The sequence below is a fragment of the Lathamus discolor genome, chromosome Z, assembly GCF_037157495.1.
Source record: "Lathamus discolor isolate bLatDis1 chromosome Z, bLatDis1.hap1, whole genome shotgun sequence".
Classification (NCBI taxonomy): Eukaryota; Metazoa; Chordata; class Aves; order Psittaciformes; family Psittacidae; genus Lathamus; species Lathamus discolor.
In genome coordinates this window covers 61,872,148-61,892,348 of record NC_088909.1, presented here as the reverse complement: position 1 = coordinate 61,892,348, position 20,201 = coordinate 61,872,148, and the positions used below count along the sequence as shown (strand labels likewise).

At 38.1% G+C, this 20,201-nt stretch overlaps 1 long non-coding RNA gene across 1 annotated transcript in view; it reads right to left on the bottom strand.

Annotated features, from left to right (window-relative positions):
• Positions 1–1,300: 1,300 nt before the first annotated feature.
• The window catches only part of LOC136004932 (uncharacterized), an 85,049-nt gene continuing 66,148 nt past the window's right edge, over positions 1,301–20,201 (bottom strand). The window contains exons 2-3 of the long non-coding RNA XR_010608619.1: positions 10,532–10,777; positions 1,301–3,032 (exon numbers count right to left, since the gene is read on the bottom strand). This is a non-coding gene — a long non-coding RNA (uncharacterized LOC136004932). The remainder of the gene's footprint in view (positions 3,033–10,531; positions 10,778–20,201) is intronic.

Below are 20,201 nucleotides of genomic sequence, written 5' to 3'. Positions count from 1 at the left end.
TGAGCAGTCTGGAGCAACTAGATCTCGCAGGGAAGAACTCTTTCATTTGCATGCTTACAGCACAATGCAGGTTATGTCATGCCTGAGTGCTCTGTGGCCAGTTCATCTATAGTTAACTGAATGGCTCTACGTATGTCAGAGGAAAAGAAACATGGTGCCATAGTTTATTTTACTCGGCCTCAGGATAGCTGAACAACAATTAGTCTCCAACTCAGAACTCAAGCAAGACCTAACCCTTGTGAAGACTGCTAAAGTAGAAAATTCAAAGAACATAAGGTTCTTCCTCGTGTGCATTTACAAGATGTGAGAAGGGCAGAAACCACACAAGTGTTAAAACCAGGCACCTCTGTGTACACAGATAAGAGATTTAATAGAACTTTGGTGTCATAATTAAGTCCTAGTCACAGAAACATAGGAAATGACTTGGTAACATCCATTACTGAGTTCCGCTTTGACAAGTCTCTGAAAATACAGGCTTGTGCCTTCTGCCTGTATAATTTTTCCTTAACCTATCTCATATAGGTTTGGTTTATGAATCAAAAGTTTCTTAGCTGTCTCTCCATTACCCTTCATCTGCTTATGTTTTATGCTGTTTGGTCCTTGAGGGGACTGGATTAAGTATCTGTCTCTCTTCTTACATAGGCTAAGAACAGGGAATGGCATGATCTCTACAAAGATGTGGGACTAACATTTACACTAATGGTTGCAGAATGCAACAAACAGGAATTATCAGACTGTTCTGGAGGTGATAGACAAAAACTAAGAGACTTTCACCCATTCTCCCCAAACAGCGCTTGTTTAACAGTGCTGCTGGGAATAAAAAGTGATAATATTATCTATTAGATTATTTTGAGGTGTGAGGATAGGAGGGAAGGGTGTGCTTCTCTCTGTCCCTGTTTCTTTGAGGTGAAAAGCTCCAAAGCAATACTTTTCAATTTGGAAGCTTTACGGTATTCTACAAAGCATTTGTAGTCAGAGGTTAAACATTCATAATATAAAAAGGCAGGTTAGGTTTCATCTTCAGAGTAGTCTTCTTTCTTAGGGGAAAGGTTCTGGTGGTCTCAAGGCCACTAGGTGAACAGTGAAGTCAGAATGGGAAGCCCGACGCATAGAAAAGTCATCATGGTTACCTAAGCTACAGCTCAGACACTAGCCAGGCATTTCCCTATGTATGTTAACTTTTCCAGTTTGATAATGGGATGTTTTCACAGACAGCTGATATTTTCAAAAGCAAATCACAAATCATTTTGCACTGAAAAACAGTGGAAAATTCATAGAGGATTTTTATTTTGTCATAGTAATAATAACATTAATGATAAAATGTAAGCAAATAATACATGCAGGTATCAGTCCAGTTAAATGAGAATATTCACGTTTAAAAGAAGCAATAGAGCTGAAGTTAAAAGATTGAAAAGTGCTGTTCTTGGGTTTTGGCAAGGAAGATCTTATACTGCTATTTTTACTTGGAACATAGCACAGAAATTTCAGTCTCAGCAAGGGGTTAGGAGGACAGAGGGAAGCTACAGTATTTCATCAAAATGCAAGTTTTGTCTTCTGAACATCATGAATGGTTAAAATATTTTTCATTCATGTCCAATGCATTCAAGCATGTATAAAGCCAGAAAAGCCTTAATTTCTAATATGCACTCAGATTTGGGGAAAGAAGGGTATAATCAGTTATCAAATAATATGGTGTTCAATAGGGTGGAGCATCATTTTACTGAGTTTAGCCTTCAAAGGGCCTTCCTTCAGAAGAAAACCTTCGATTGCACCATAATACACTGGTCACTTATAGCTTTTGGCATATATTAATGTTTTGTTTTCTCTTTTCTTCAGAACCAAGCAATATTTTAAATTAATGGGATATTGGCTTAGTCTTTCCACTATTGTTCAAAAAAAAAGAACAAAAAAACTAAACACAAACAAAAGCCCTTTGAATTCTTGTGTATGGTTACAGCAAGTGTCCAGTCATTAATTAGTCTCACATTGCACTAACATGACATGAGGAAGCAATACAGACACTCCTTGCTGCAAAGATGACAGTAGAAGATGGTTGACTAGAAAATATATGTGTTTAAATGAGGCTGGACTGGCTCAGGAAGAAGTAAAGGTAAGCAGTTTTTTTCTGTATTTATAGCACATGCAAGTACTCTGTATTCAATTTAATGCACCTGGTGCAAAGAAAGAATAAAGCAACATACTACAAGAGGAAAAAATATTGTGTAATAAACAGACTGCCTGTTAACAGAGATTATCTTGATCAAAATCATTTATAACTTTTGTTGGTAAACCCCTGTAAAGTATTTCTTAATGCCAGATTATTTCGAAGCTAAATGACAGATTGTTCACAGCTGCATATACTTCATCACCTAAATGAAGGTTAAAGCAGATTTGAAACCGTCATTATGAATAATGCTTTGTTTTCAAGGAGCAAAGTGAATAATGCAGTTAGCCTGTATAAACCTGGAATAGGAAATTTTTCAATCAGTTGTGTCATTCTTCACAGAAAAAAAAAAAAGGACAACAGTTTCTTGAGATGGAGAGAGGTTGTGAGCATGAATGGGCTCAATTCCTTAGAGACTGCCATCCAGATGCAAGGAAAGGAGAACACAAAATTTTTGTGGAAGTTTCTCAGGTGGCACTGTGACGACATTGTCATGCAGACTACATCTTCACAAGTGTCAGTCAAGGATCAACAAAAATTGGAAATGAAGTAAAACTAATGATAAAGTTGAAATAAAGACAAAGCAAATTTAATTTTCACAACTTTCTACTCCAGAATGTCTTTCCATTGCACTCATAAACCTTTTTACTATATAAGAATTTTTGAAATAAACAACCTCCAAAAATCCAGTCTGTGAGTTTATACTGGTGGTCCTGTGTTTGATGCATTTAGAGATTCAATAACACCTTGAATATTAGAACCATGGATGTTCTAAGAGTTGTATCTTCCTTTTAACATTCACATCTAATAAATATTTATTATATAGGCAAATCTTCAGTCTTCAGTCAGTGAAAAGGTCATTCTGTACCTAGAATAAAACAAGTTTTATTTAAATAAAGATAGTGGATTAGTTATTTCCATTTGAAAATATTACGCTTATGTGTGTGTAATTCTAAAGAAAACATATATAATATAAATATATTAATTGTATATTTGTGTGAGTGCATTTTTTCCATGTATACAACAGTATGTCTACATACATACATACCTATATGTTTATATAAAACTTATTTATAATCCATAGATGTTATGGTGTAGTGGCTAGCATATTAGAAATAAGAATAAGCCCTTAAAAGCGTCTTTTGCAATCACAGTCATGCAGTGTACATTGTAATGAAACAGTTTGACCAATGTGAATAATGTGAATGATGTAAAATTCTATGCATAGTTTCAGTTGTTTTTCAAATTAAAATCTAGAGGCCTGTAGTCCGCAGAATAGACATTCCATCCCTGTGGCAAAAGTAACTGTGCCACAATATGCTTCAGGCATCTGAAGAACAACCAGAACAATAATACTGATTTGCTCTGAAACAAGATACTCTTTTCCTTTCAAAACCAATACTTTTTGAAAAAATACAGCTTGAGGTAACTTTGTTAAAAATCTGCATCAACATACCCAATGCCCTGCTGTAATTTAGAGAACAAGTATCATGTGCTACAGATCACATCAGTATCTACCATGTCATTGATCAGTCAATGATCTAAGTTACCAATAATGTCCTTAGACCTTTTCTGTGAACTCTGAAATTGATGGCTGATTGCATAACTGCTAGAGAATAACAATAACTAAGTATTCTTGCCCCAGTTACAGCTACAGGTTGGGCAGAAAAGTGATTTAGAGCAGCCCTGCAGAGAAGGACTTGGGGGTGTTGGTCGATGAGAAAATGAACAAGAGCTGGCTTCAGTGTGGCTCGCAGCCCAGAAAGCCAACCGTATCCTGGGCTGCATCAAAAGGAGTGTGACCAGCAGGCTGAAGGAGGTGATCCTGCCTCTCTGCACTCGTTAGACCCCACCTGGAGTACTGTGTGCAGTTGTGGTGTCCTCAACATAAGAACATAGAGTTGTTGGAACAAGTCCAGAAGAGGGCCATGAGGATGATCAGGGGGCTGGGAGCACCTCTCGTATGACGACAGGCTGAGAAAGTTGGGGCTGTTCAGCCTGGAGAAGAGAAGGCTGCATGAAGAGTCATAGCGAGTCATAGCAAGTCATAGCAAGTCATAGCAGCCTTCCAGTGTCTGAAGGGGGCCTACAAGGATGCTGGAGAGGGACTCTTCACTAGGGACTGTAGTGATAAGACAAGGGGTAATGGGCTTAAACTTAAACAGAAGTTCAGGTTAGCTATAAGCAAGAAGTTCTTTACTGAGAGGGTGATGAAGCACTGGAAGAGGTTGCCCAATTGAAGTGGTAAATGCTCCATCCTTGACAGTGTTCAAGGCCAGGTTGGACAAAGCCTTGGGCTCTGAGATGTCCCTATTTGTGACAAGTTGCAACTAGATGATCTGAAGATCATCTATGATCTTAACCATTCTATGGTTTTATGATTCTATGATTATTGTCTAAAATAGTTAAACCAAAGTGAAAGGATTACTGTCTAAATACCTAAGGCCATGAGTGCCAAGTCCTGGAGTACGGCATAAGCTCAGAAAAAAACACCTTTCCTAGACCTCTGCAAAGGACATTTAATCTTATCACCCTGTTCTTTCTGAGATAAAGGGGGTTTGTATATACGAAAGTTGTGCTATGAAGTGTGATAGCTTAACCATGTGTCATGCACCTGGTCCAATATTTGCAGCTCTCATGGCTAAATATGATGAGTGCTTTTAGAGTATAAAATTTCATAAATTCAGGGCGTGAGATGTTGGCGGTTGGAGTCTGATTGTGTTTATGTAAGAGATGAAAGAAGACTTCATAAACACTGTTTAAGGAAGTGGAAAATACATTGTTGTGGTGTTTATTTTTTTTTTTTTAATCTTCATATCATACTTATCAAGATCCAGATCCAAGGACACAGGCTTTAGTGTTTCCCTCTGTTATGTTTTCTGTAAATCACTGGAGATTAAAATTTCCTCCCTATCTTGCTCTCTCTCTGTTGTTTTTTTTTTTTTTTTTTTAAGGGAAAGTTAGTATTCTTTAGAAATTACCAATTGTTCTTCCACTCACAAAGGCTCTTGTGCCAATTTGGGAAATCATGCTGAAGTAAAGAAAAGACTAGTGACTTCTGTGTGTTCTTTAGAAACATTTAACAAGTAGTTTCACTAAATTGCTTTTCATTGTCCTTGGTAAATTTGTGGGCCACACAAAGTGAATGAAGTTTGTGGTTCTGAAACAGGTCAGGCATAGACCTATGCAATTTTACCCCAAATTTTGATCTCTCTTCCTTTATGCACACCTCATCCTCTCTCTCTCCCCTCTCTCCCTCTGCCTCTTCCTCTTTGTCTCCCTCTATGCCCTCTCTCCCTCTCTCCTCCCCTCCAACTTTTTACCCATTTGGCATGCCAAGGCATCAATGCACATTTATCTCTAGGGAAAACTAAGTAAAGATTTCAGATTCTGGCTAGGATCATCTTTATTTCAAATGTCAAAGCTTTAGAAATTATTGATTCATGTGTTATTAGGTACCACAAAACAGAATATTTTTTTATGTATAAAAAGGGAAAGTTTACCCTTATATTTTTAAATTGTAATTGTGACTACTTAAGTTAGGATTTGTTTGCTTGTTTTTTTTCAGCTTCCTCTTCCCTTTTAAAAGAAAACAAGTGTTATTTAATTATGTCAATAATAAATCAGTGTTCCCTCCTCCTCCATCCCCAAGAACGCAGAAGAAACAAAAAGTCTGCAGTCACCATGTTCTTTTGTAATTGAGCTCTCGCTGAACTCTTTGTAATCTACAGGAGACTTTGCCTATGATATCCACTTTTAACATGATGGACAGGGGTAGAGCAGTTGATGTCAGAATACCTGGACTTGTGTAAAGCATTTGACACTGTCCCACATGGCATTCTTGTCTCTAAATAGGAGAGACATCAATCTGATAGATGGACCACTTGGTGGATAAAGAACTGGCTGGATGGCCACACACAAAGAGTTGTGGTCAATGGCTCGATGTCCAGCTGGAGGCCAGTAACAAGTGGTGTCCCTCAGGGATCGGTGTTGCGACCGGTCTTGTTCAACATCTTTGTCAGTGGCATGGACAGTGGGATTGAGTGCGCCCTCAGCAAGTTTGCCAATGACACCAAGCTGTGTGGTTCGGTTGACACGCTGGAGCGAAGGGATGCCATCCAGAGAGACCTTGACACGCTTGTGAGGTGGGCTGATGCCAACTTTATGAAGTTCAACCACGACAAGTGCAAGGTCCTACACCTGGGTTGGAGCAATCCCAGGCACAGCTACAGGCTGGGCAGAGAAGAGATTCAGAGCGGCCCTGCAGAGAAGGACTTGGGGGTGCTGGTCGATGAGAAAATGAACATGAGCCAGCTTTAGTGTGCTCTCACAGCCCAGAAAGCCAACCGTATCCTGGGCTGCATCCAAAGGAGTGTGACCAGCAGGTCGAAGGAGGTGATCCTGCCCCTCTACTTTGCTCTTGTGAGACCTCACTTGGAGTATTGTGTGCAGTTCTGGTGTCCTCAACATAAAAAGGACATGGAACTGCTGGAACAAGTCCAGAGGAGGGCCACGAGGATGATCAGGGGACTGGAGCACCTCCCGTATGAAGACAGGCTGAGAAAGTTGGGGCTGTTCAGCCTGGAGAAGAGAAGGCTGCGTGGAGACCTCATAGCTTCCAGTATTTGAAGGGGGCCTACAAGGATGCTAGAGAGGGGCTCTTCACTAGGGACTGTAGTGTTAAGATCAGGGGTAACAGGTTAAAACTTAAACAAGGGAAGTTTATATTGGACATAAGGAAGAAGCTCTTTACTGTAAGGGTGGTGAGGCACTGGAATGGGTTGCCCAGGGAAGTTGTGAATGCTCTTCCCTGGCAGTGTTCAAGGCCAGGTTGGACAGAATCTTGGGTGGCATGGTTTAGTGTGAGGTGTCCCTGCCCATGGCAGGGTGTTTGGAACTAGATGATATTAAGGTCCTTTCCAACCCTAACTATTCTATAATTCTATGATTCTAACCTAGCTCTTTTGACCAGTGCAGATCTTTTTGTGATGATGTTTTCCTGAATAATTGTGTATAAACATTCTCATTTAAATATGCAATTTGGAGGCTTGATAAAAAAAATAGTATCTTTCCACCTTTATCCAGGGCATCATTTTAGTATCAGCAGTATAGTGCTCTCTGGACACTTTCAATCATAATATGGGAAAAATGTAATTTCCAGCCATGTTTTGAGAGAATTTGTGTTTGTTTCCTGTCACCTGCTGTCATCTGAGTTTTTCATTCACATATAAAAAACAGTTCCCAGGAGTGTTTGGACAAACAATCATTAGTTCTCTGCTGCTCTGAGAACTTTTACCCTAAGTATAAATATTTTTGCTGATAAGACTGTTATTTTTCATATGCCCAGTCTTGAGCTGGACACCTCAGTTACAATATATCAGGTCCAGGAGACAGAAATTTTCTAAGAGCTTATTAAGTCTTTACTTTTACAACAGCAAGCAGCATTTCTTTATCACATTCAGCAGTAATCAGGCTTGTCCTAAGATTTTTGCCCAGCTATCTGAGAGAAGCATTCAGCAGAAAAGCATGTGTTTTTATGAGAAAAGTCTTTTTGCTTGTTAAGCAAAGTTTGATCAAAATACGTCTCCATGGTTTGGTTATGTGCTTAGATATGAGCAGACTGTCCCCATGCCACCTACTCACCCCAGACTCCCTCTTGCTCTATAAACCCTTCCACTGAGTGCCATTATGCCTTTTGGATAGAGACAAGTTGGTCAGAACTCAGGCTTCCTCAGTGCTTCTGAACTCAGTCAACAACCCAGTCATAACTCCAGCAAATGCTACTGCTTCTCCAGCAAGTGTTACTGCTTCTCCAGGCCAAGGCAACCTTAAAAAATGCAACCCAGAACTCCTGGAGCAAATGTTAATAAAATCAGTACTTAAGCCTTTCTCTGAGTGTCATGGGGAAATCTGGTTTTTGTTTTCATGTGAGCTAATGTTTTCCATCAAAAATGTACTTCTTCATCTCCTGTTCCTAAAGTACAGGAACCAAAGCAACTGCCTTAGAAAATTACCACTGTTAAAGAAAACATTTAAGCACTTGTTTAAATGCCATTAAAATCAATGAGAAATAGCTACGTCTTCATAAATTCAATCCATACTGAATGTATTATAGTCAACGCTTTGCTCTTTCCTAGGCCTTGTCTTTGTTCATAAACCAGTTAACATTTGCCAGACTTAAATGTTCGTAAGGCTCCCGTCTCAGAGAAAACACACCAAGTTTCTTCTTTTCTCCTCTTCACTTGTATCTTCCTTATGTTTGGATTGGGTGAGGCATCATCGGTCTTTATAAATCAGAAGAACACATTTAACCCTTTCTCACCATCATCAACGTCTCAAAATTGGTGGCTGGTTCAGCTAATCACTGATAGTTTTTGCCAACTCAAAGTAAGTACTGAATTTCAGATACAAAATGAAAACTTATGGGTAATATGACCACCTCTCCTTTAAGTTTTATACTTCACAGCTTCCTTTAAGTTGTCCCTATATCCTTTAGTGAGCCCAGGACTTGGGATATAAGATTTCTGAGTTCATATTGTTTAATTACAATGCACAAATATAAGTTTAAAATTCACACTGCTTATGCTGTCATGCTGTAGGTCTTTTTAGGCCTTTGCCTTACAAAAATAGGAGCCTGTGTTGAGGCTACTTTAGTTTGATGCCCATTTTTATTGAAAAACAACCAATGCAATTCACGTTTATTTCATTGTCTGGGTTAGTTCTAAGATATTGAAACTTAGATAGAGAATTCTTACAGTCTATTTAGATCATATTTTTTCTCATAATCACCTTATTGCTTTTATAAAAGAACCTTGATTTTTCCATTCAGTAAAGAATTTGGTGGTTTTGGTGTTTTGTTTTTTTGTGTGTGTGTTTTGTGGTTTGTTTAGTTATTTGGGGTTTTTTTGAACTGTTCTTGACATTCACCAGATATCAAAGGCAAATATGCCTGATTCTGTCAGCTTTCCCATTACCTGGGAATACACAGGACAAGAACTCATTGCAAACAGGTTCAACTTCACCTACTTCAGTTGCAACCTGGTTTAGCTTAAGAGAACTGTGCCTATCTGTCTATTCTTCACAAGGGTGAGCAAGAAGATATCCAGACACCAAAATCACATGCAATGTCCTACATTTCTTCCATTAAATGAGTGAAAATTTTCACTTTTCACATGGCACTTCGAGATCTAAAATGTCCTAGCATAAAAATTTGATTCTCTGTTTAGATAATAAAGAGAACTGAGGGCTGCTATCAATTTCCTCATGTACCAATTTTAAACTCGTATCTCTTTTCTCCTACCAATGGAATGATTCATTACCTTACAATTAATTTTATTAAAATCTATTATAGAAAAAATAAAAGCAGACATTATATTATTATTATTTTGCTTTCTTTTTCTTCTTTAAAAGAGAACTCAGAGACTGTTATAATCTATCTAGTGAAGATGACCTTTTTTCTAATTATAAATTTGCATTGAACAGAATATATTCTAGATTTGAATTGAATTTACAAAGGAATAACTAATTTTTTGAAATGAAGGGCAACCTGAACAAGAACTAGTTCAAAGGATACAGCTAATTTAAACATCAAAGAAGAGAAGGGTAACTTTGCTTCCTACTCACTGTGGAAAATGGGAACTGACATTTCTTTCCTGCTTCAATTGCATATAGGAAATCCTGAAAACCTTACAAGCTTCTATCTTTGTCAAATTTCTAACTCTTCTCTCAATTTTTTTAATAGGTGCGAACTAAGACTCCAGATCTGTTCAAGGCCTACCCAAATAAGGGATTTCAGACTTCTGTGAAGCAGCTACATTCTAGTTCCTTTTCAGCATCAGAAAACAGTGACAGTGAAGACTTTCATAATAATTTTGGAGTTCTTTAAAAGGAGTCTTTTAAAGCCCTGCTTTATTCCCCCAGAACCTAGAATAATAGGCACTTGGATACTTTCTGGATTTTTGAAACATTATTTCACTATTAAATATAAAAAGGGTTGGGTTTTAGTTGGTTGGTTTGAGAGTTTTTCGGGTTCTTGAGTTTTTTTTCAAAGAAAATAAATTTTTGAAAGGAGGAGGCTTGTGTCTCTTGTCTTTAACACTCAGAACCGTCTTTCAGCCCAAGAGAACAGGTGTCTTCCCTACAACTCATTCCATCCTCTGGTGGGAAACAATATCCAAATGTTAGAGTACAGTGCTTTCACCTTTCTTCAGGTCTTCAGAATTAGTGTTTTGGAGGACTAGTTTAGATGACTCAAAAGCTGTCATTTGTCTCTCTGTTCCTGTGTAAAAGCATTGCTATAAAGTAAGCAAAAAGAATTACTGCCCTGTGCAAAACAAATATTCTAATGTAGATTTATCAGTTTCTTACCACGGTAACACTTCTTTTCTGGATCACATTTTACTGTGCTGCTGTACTATCCAGCTTCTTGATTGACAAGATTGTAGTTTAATTTAGGGGTGGGAGGCAACTGCATAAACTGGCAGCATTTCAAGTGCATTCCCTAAGGTCTTAGTCCCTAACTCTTGTTCTGTGCCGTGAGTTTCTGCAAGATGGTTATCACAGCTGGGTCAGATGGAGTTTGATACAATCCATGCTTTTCCTCTGGGAGAGCTCCTACAAACATTGGAAAAACAAGAACAAGAACAAGCAATTAAGTTTCCTTTCAAAAAAAAAAAACAGAGCTGTAATGTTTCTTCTACTCTAAGAGAACCTAAGGAATAGCAAGTTCAAGAATCTTGTGTATTGTGCACCCTCACCTGTTCTCTCTCTTAGATGATCTGCAGCCAAGTGGATAGCAGTCACTGTAACAGCATAACTATTACTTTTGAGATTTTGAGCCAGTGTGGACAACTTCTACCTTTAAAACATGTATAAAACAAAACAGATTACAGAAAACAATGTGTCAAGGGAAAAATCACAGCACCATCCAGTTCAGGGAATGAGGGAACCATTCTGCTCACCTATATTATTAATCTGTCTAAACACCCCACCATTCTGAGCTGAACAATGTGCCCTCTCCAAACCCCTGAATTTTCTGTCCAGATAAATATCTACACAGCATATTAAAAAATGAAAAGCGAGGAATTTTCTCCCTGAACCTATTAAAAGAACACACTGCATCTGAGAAGAAGGTGTTTCTAACACCACTGAACTCTGCAGAAGTCCCAAGAAATTCAGCAAACAAAAAGTTGGACTGCGCATGCTCAAGTGGCTGTACTGCCATGTCAGGGCTTTATTTTGACTACATAAGATAGTAAAGCCTGTCTTTCAGCGAGGAAACCTATATAGTGCTTCAGAACCAGTCACAGACTGAAAATTAAACAGCAGAGGTAGGGGAAATATAAATATTCTAAAGTTCAAGGACTACATCAGTGTGGCCAAAGCGCAGTTCTCAGATACCTGGATACACAAGTAAGACTGTATTTTCAAATCTGGAGGAAAGCTTGTGTGCCCATGAGTTTGAGTACTTTTTCTCTCTACTAACTAGCTAGACCAACCAATCTAATAAAAGATACCACCTTACCTAGAAATTTTGCCCTGCCACATATTCTGACAGCATCATGGCTACAATAGCTGTATCACTAAATAGATGTTATTCAAAACAACTATTTCATTTGTGCTCAGGGAAGAGTTCTGTCTTTCCTCTCTAAAGGAAAAGTGGTTAGTGCAAACTAACAACACGAACATGCATTTGGATTAAACATATCTGTATCTGAGGGTAAACAAAATTCTCCTGACTTGCTTTCTTCCTTTTTCTTCTGCCAGTACCTTTACAGTAAAGCGACTTGAAAAATCCCCAGTAGAAGTTTTCTGAAATTCTCCTGTTTATGTCTTAACAGCATCAGCATCAGCATCAGCATGAAATTCTCCTGTTTATGTCTTAACAGCATGATGAGAAGAGGGAGAGAAAAGTGCCTCTTCCTGTCAGATTTGCCAATTTTCCACAATGTAGATCCAGACAAACAACAAAAAAATGGGAGCCTGCCCAACATATCTAATGCTATACTGATGCTAGAGCAGTACTACAGAAATTACAGGAAAACCCCAACAAGCACAAATTCTAAATTATGAAGACTTCATAGTTTTTATATTATCTAAGAACAAGTGGGATGAAAGCAGAAGAAATGGTATGGATAAACAGAGCAGGAGGCAGTCAGATGTCTCCTTGTCACAGCTGAGGGTCACAGGCTCAGCAAAACCAGCAGGAGCAGCAGGTAGTTCTGAAGATCTTCCTGGCACATTTCCACTGTCACTTGTTTGCTAGATCATGCTGTATGAAACAATAAAATACCCTCACAATTTACAAGAAACACAAGTGTTCTAATGAAATAACCTGTACTAGCCAGAAATGGTTTTGCTTTGAAACTCGAAAGACTTGACCTAAGACATGGAGGAGATAACTGCAATGTTTCCAGTGATTCTGTGGGCTTTGAATCAGCATCATAAACTGTGGGAAAGAAGTGCACGGAAGAAATATCACCCAATGGCCTGCCTGGGAATCTACTCTCCCAAGCACTATGATTGTCACTGACCTTCACAGGGGCAAGCAACAAACCAAATTTTCATACATCTGGTTTCAGTTGATCTGTTTTCAGTCAATTTACTTCTCTTGAGGGCAAACCTCTTGCAAAATAATAAAGGCAAAACATATGAGAGACTCACAGAGGAGAAAGGGATTTCTGTAAGAATCACATATATGGAAAACTGTATTCACATAGCTGTGAAGAAAAATGCATTCTGAAGCTAGTTGGGAAAGTAAACAACTTCAAATGTGTCTGTCCTGTAAGTTTGCAGGCTTACAGGCTACCCATGAACAAATATGAGAGAGAAATCAGATCATACCTAAATTTCTATAAGCAGAGACCTGCTACAAAGATGGGCTTCTTGTAAAGAAAAAATCATATGGGAAAAATCAGGATCTAAATAGTGGGGATGCAGACTCTACTGCCTGGAGCAGTTTTTCGTGTCGCCATATCAACAGCAGGTTGGCTTCTGCTTTTGCCAGATAGACCTATGTATAAATTGAAGTTTATAGTTCATTGAAATCACTTTCTATTGCCTTTGGTTTTGTGTGCTTTACTCTAAATCCTCTCCTAATAGAACAAAGCAATTATAATAAAATATACCTAAAAATATAATCCAGAGTAATAATTATGAGGAAAATAAAGACAGCATGTTGTGGTTTAAGCTCAGCCATAAATCACACTCTGTCACTCTCCCCACTTTCCTTCCCCCGCTCCCAGACAGATGTGGAGGAGAATCGAAAGAATGTAACTCTCACGGGTTTAGATAAGAGCAGTCCAGTAACTAAGGTATAACACAAACCACTACTGCTACCATCAATAGTAATGGTAAGGGAAATAACAAGGGAAGAGAATACAGCTGCTCACCACCCTCCAACCGGTAATAGCCAGCCCGACCAAGCAGTGATCTCACCCTTCCGGATAACTGCCCCCAGTTTACATCCTGGGCATAACGTGCTGTGGTACGGAATACCTCTTTGGCTAGTTTGGGTCAGGTGTCCTGTCTCTTCTTCCTCCTGGCCTCCCCTCCTCCCTGGCAGAGCATGAAACTCACAAAGTCTTTGGTCAGACTAAACATTTGAGCAGCAACTAAAAACATCGGTGCTATCAGCGCTGTTCCCAGGCTGAAAGTCAAAACCACAGCACTGCATCAGCTACTAAGAAGAAAAAATGACTGCTGCTGCTGAACCCAGGACACAGCAGAACCAACATAATGCTAGCTCTCAGAAAAAAATGGATTTGTGTTTTTTTTGAGACACAAGAAGAAGACAGCTCTTTCTATTATTTATAAAAGCCAGTGAGAAATTTGAGATTCTTTTCAAATATGTGTATTACATTGTCAATATAATACATATATTTTTATTTTGTATAAATAAATTCTCAGAGTGCACCCTATAGTATATTAGCTAATATGTATAGCACCAATTTACTGGCAGACATTTACAAAGATCTTCTGGACTCTTTCTTAACTGAAAAACCAAAAGAAGAATTTAAACTTTTAAACAATGTCTTTCTTTCATTCCATTTTACCAAATAACCCTGCTAGAGGACCTAAAATAATAAGCACTGCATAAATGCCTGCACCTGGAAAGTGGCCTCTGTTGGCAAAAAAAGGTAAATTACTCTGCTGAGATATCCTCTTTAGCATGCTATTACAGCACATTATTTTCTATCACATGAATATATAGAAATCCTGCTGACACTTATAGCTCTTTACGTATGAAAGGACAACATATACAACTTTTTCAATCAAATGGTTCACGTAATACTCAGAACTAACATCTGTTGGTATAGTATAAAATAAATAGATATCAGGAAATTAATGGAATCATTAATGACCTTTTTCAGTTTCATTGATAACACCTGTTCTCCAAAAATATTTCTACCCATACTAAATAATATTTCAATTTAATAATATTTCCCTTCTTTCTAGCTGTTTTTTCCAAGTTCACATGTTGATCATCTCTTAATACCATATTGAAGTACTGTTGAAACAATTGTCTTGTCATAAACAAATTACTTATTTCAGTCAAAAAAATGAGAAAGAGGAGAATGAATTTCTGAATACCAAGAATTTCCTTTCAAGTATGTTTCCAACAATGGATATCAGGTTATTTTAAAATTTTAAATTTCAAAAATTTTTCTGCTGTACATTTAGTACCTTTTCCATTATCACTCACTGGACCAGTTCTGCCCTCAATTACACCAACACAGTCCTCTAGAAGTCAGGATCATTACACCATTGTAAAGCTCAGATGAGATCTGGTGTGGCCCTTCTTACTCTTTTTGACTGTATTACAGACCTTCTGTTTTCCTTCCTTCCTTCCTTCCTGCCTCCCTCCCTCCCTCCCTCCCTCCCTCCCTTCCTTCCTTCCTTCCTTCCTTCCTTCCTTCCTTCCTTCCTTCCTTCCTTCCTTCCTTCCTTCCTTCCTTCCTTCCTTCCTTCCTTCCTTCCTTCCTTCCTTCCTTCCTTCCTTCCTTCCTTCCTTCCTTCCTTCTTCCTTCCTTCCTTCCTTCCTTCCCTCCTCCCCCTTTCTGTCCCTCCCTCCCTCCTTCCCTCCTTCATTCCCTTCCTTCCCTCCCTCCCTCCTTCCCTCCCTCACTCTCTCCTTCCCTCCCTCCCTCTCTCCTTCCCTCCTTCCTTCCCTCCCTCCCTCCTTCCCTCCTTCCCTCCCTCCTTCCCTCCCTCCCTCTCTCCTTCCCTCCCTCCCTCCTTCCCTCCCTCCCTCTCTCCTTCCCTCCTTCCTTCCCTCCCTCCCTCCCTCTATCCCTCCCTCCCTCCCTTTTTTTTTATTCTTTCTTATTTTCTTTTCTTTAAACTCAGCTTCAACTTTTTTCTAAGCTCATTTTGCCCCGGGCTTAAGTTCAGTTTGGACAGTCTGATCTGAGAAATAAAAGCAAAACAAACACTGTTTGTCTCCTTTTGAAAGTTATTCAGGCATCAGGGGCTAGGTCTTGATTAATACCCTCTTTTGAAGCCATTGTTATCTAAGGTCTTATACAATTTGTTTTGGAATTTTCCTTGTGTTCAAAAGTTGTGTTGAAAACCTATGAAGATAACACAGCACTACTGTAATGAGGTGAGACTGTGTCACTACTAACAAAAGGGTTAAAATGAATTATTTCATACTCTGCCAGTGACCATCAGTGTTAAGGGAACATATGAACATTGAAAGTTTGATTCAGTTGCCTAAACACAGGCATCTAGTGACATTTGAGATGCCCTACTCCTTCCCACATGGCATTCATACACAAATGCTAAAGGCACAAGCTTTCCTTGTTTTCTTGGGGTATCATATCTGACAAGCTTATGGAAACTCTCCAGTGTCTGAAATGACATGAAAGAATTTTGCTGAGGCAATTGAATCAAGCACTAAATGCCTGTGTATTCTGTCACTAAGTCACTGCCACAAAAAATTAGCTTTCACTTTGTTGATAAAGAACACACCTGCTAAATACTTTGAACATACTTTGGAAAATCTGCTTAATATGAATATTACATAGTCTGCAAAGCATGAACATGAGAATAGGGAAGTCCCAGTACCTTTATGCCCCATGCTTTGTTCTCTTGGCTGGCAAATTATAGCACATTCCCATGGGGACAAATACAACTATGTTGTGGAACCGTGTAAAAACCAGGCGGCCAAATCATCTGCTGCATAATTAGATACTTTGCAAATGACATTTGCAAAGTTGCTCCTGTTTCATGTCATAGTGAATTGGTAGGTAGTGAATTCATTTGGGTTTTAATACAGTTACTGAATGTAGGCATTACAGGCTTTGGTTCCACCAACATTTGCAAGATCAGAGCACAGCCATATGTAAACTGCTTCCCAACCATATGTATTGTAGAATGTTTACAAATTAAAGTGAAATATTCTGAACAATTTAGTTTATACTATGAAATATATTTTCGGTTTAGCTATATCATCTAATGCTTACTTTAACCTTGCTGTAGCATTTGTTATGAATATTAGGAATGCATTTTGCCCTAGTCTTTCAGAATGAGTTTCCAAGTGATCTGTTTCCATTTAGTGTATGAGAAAGCTTCTTGTGAGACAGTGTTTGCAATACATAGACAAAACACAGTGTCTTGCTCTGTAGCTGTCACTACTATAAAGGCTTCAACCATTTAATACGAATAGCAGGTTCATTATGTATAGCAAGCTCTGTCACCCTGTCTAAGTCGCTATGACAAGCAGAGTTTCTTTTTAGCTTATTTTCTGGTTAGTTTCCATGTCCATAGCAAGCTTGTTTTCACCTCAGCTGATGACTCCCTCCATACTATCCTTAATACCTTACACGAGCTGGCATGCTCTTCACTGCTCGCTGCACCAGCCAGCCTGTTTTTGGAGGCACTCCACCCCAAGCTAATCAAGTCATTCCTTTCCTGCCTCTTTGCTACAAAGAAGAACTCTCAGAGATCCAGTTCTATTTGACGTTGTGTCCTGATGTACAATGATGGCTTGTAATTCCAAGAATTATTAGTAACATTCAACATGGGTTTAGCGGGGTCACCTAAGGACAGACTATAATCTAAACACAAACTCCTTTCTATAGTTGCTTTATTTTATTCTCAATGTTACTTATATTTCTCTGTGCTAATGTTACTATGACTATACTGACCTCTAGGGGTTTTCTTTCCATCACAGAGTCTTTAGTTTTGTTGGCTATAGAATAGTGAGGTCAGTTGCCTGTTCAAGTTGTGCCAGTGGAATTATATTCTCTTTTTTTTTTTCCACATTGCAGTTTCTTTAAAAAGTAAGACAGAAATGAAATGAACATTACAGTGACAGGACAGAAAAGCACACCCATCCATGTCTGCAGGGCTCCAAGTGAGATGCAACACTTTTATCTTCAGAGATAAAACAAGTCTTGGACAAAATTGGTACACTTTCAAGGCTTGCCAGATGCAATGGCATATAAATATAACAAGAGCAAAGTTATTCTTAAATCTTTAATTGTAGCTCACAGTCATCCTGCTATGTTTATAAGATTACCACTAATTTTTGTTCCGGAGACCTTGTTCCTTCTAAGAATCATTAACAAAATTTTTAGGAAGAAGCACTTGGATAGTTTTCAATGACAATTCACCTTTGTCAAAGATGGGCGTTTGTCAGACTGGCTGCTCTGAATGATAAAAAATTGACTTCTGAACTATGAAACTGATTCGTTATATCAAAATGCTTCATTCTAATAGTACAAATCCTTCTAAAAGGACTTCTGGTATATATATTTAATATTGTCTAGTAGTGTTCATCAACAACAGGGGTATTCAGCAAAAATATGGTAGCCTTAGCACCTCTCAGTAGCATGAGTTTTCCTAGAAAAAAGTCCATAACGTGAACACTAGAGCAGTAAGATTTCATTCAAACACTATAGGTCAGCAAAGGCAGAAATGAATGTTTCCTACTGCTTACAAATGTACTGAGACAGTCTTAATTACAGGATTGCATATAGATACATACAATTCTGTGTTTTTAACATGGATACAATCTCTTCCTTAGTGTACTCTACTTCATATTTGCCCAAATAAACAGTCAGTTCACAACTCACCAAAACTATTAGTCATGAGTGAAAAACAAGTTTCAAGCCATCATCACTTTTAACAAATCAGAAATGAGTTCTGAAAAACCTTAATGAATTCTAATTCTCACTGAATCTAAGTCTCATTGTTTTGATAAACAGTAAAGCAACTTTGACTCTTACAATTAGTGACCACTTATAATCAGAACAGAGGCCAAAAAGTTATTGTCTAAATTTGGAAAAACATACTGGCTTCGTGCCCAAAATAAAGCACTTCCAATTTCTGCTTTTGCTTAGACATCTGGAATCACCAGATAATCAGGAAATCCGCAGAAAGAAAATGGGAAATCCTATATTCTTCATCTGTGAGGAAGGGGAATTCCACTGTGGAAAACCGTACCAGCTATCAACAGGACTAGATTTAGTATATAAAAATAACATTAAAATTATATTTAAACTAGGAAAGCTTAAATAAAGGGCAGAAACAACAAGAAGGCATTTCTTAGCTGTCAGTTAACTTTGAACTTACTATAGTGTAGTATGACAAAATTCATAGCTGTTTTATAAATCCCACGTAAAACAGCCTCAAGCAGTTATATCAGGGAACATTACACCTGGAGAGAAATGCTGTATTTCAATCAAGGACTGGACATATATAATTTTCCTCATCAAATTTAAATTCATGGTTCTCCTTCTTTAGATTCTTTCAATGCTGTTTTAAATTTACTTTCTGTTTCCTCAAAACGTAAATAAACTTTGTATACTGATTGATTTTCTTTTAAAATTTCATTTGGGGGCTTCTATTCCAGGCCTGTATTTACACAGCCTTTTCCTCCCCTGCCCCTGAGTTCTCTGCATTGAATTATTTTATATTATATTTGGGATGATTCAGGTCCCAGATTTGCATGGTTGGCAACTCCTTAATCTTTTTTTGTTGCAGACAGATTCACTTGTGGTAGGCAAGCAAAGCACAAGCAATAATTCTATACAAGCCAATATCTATACACAAATATCTATATTCAAACTATGATTTCTGATTTCTTCTGTTGAACACCAAGGTGTCCATGCAGCTTCCATCATCCTATTTAAATTATAGCCTTTGAAATTCTGAATAATTCAGAATCATCCTTTTTTACTACCAATCATCAATACAAGCTCAAATCCTGTGTACATTTTTGGTAGAATGTCTTATAGAAATAGATACCTGATGAAGCAAATTCTGTCAAATTTTCCCCACATCATCCTATGAATGAGGTGGATGTTAATTTTTCAGGAAAAGAGCTACAAACCTTGTGGCTCCTACAAGAATCTTCCTGATGCTGTCAAGTTTAGAAGCTTCTTTTAGAGAGCTGCTCTGTAACAGCCTACTACCAAAAAGCAGGGTTAGTAGGTAAATAAAACTATTTCCTGATCTAAAAATGGCTGCAGAAGAAGTAATTCTATTTAGACCTCATAGTGCATTGGAGCAGCCTAGAAATGAAAAAATAAAAATTAAAAAAACCCAGTGATGGATGAACTGAAATGCAGCATTGTAGAATTACAGACTGGTTTGGGTTGGAAGGAGCCTGGAAGATCATCTAGTTCGAACTAGACCACAAAGCAGGCTAAAAGAAATAATACTGTTCTTAGCTGAGGCTTCATATTTTGGCATCCTTAGTAAGATATGATAGGTCTTGATAGGCAAGTGGAAACAAACTTCATTAACAAAAAAATAGAAAGAAAAAGGAAAAAAAGACAAACCCTGTGTGTTTCTGTGAATTAAATTTAAGCTTATATGGGAAAGGATTCTAGTGCTCTGGTGCTGTTTGCTTTGGCTGCTATTACAGAAAATATTCCAGTGGTGAAATCAAAGGTTAAATGAAAATGGCAGGAAGTTATAAAGGTGAATTGCGTAAGATGCTGCTGAATAACAGGAGTTTACAACTCCAGCTATTTCTTCTGTTCAGAGTGCTTGGAAGGGGTTGTAAATAGTAGATTGTAAAGGACAG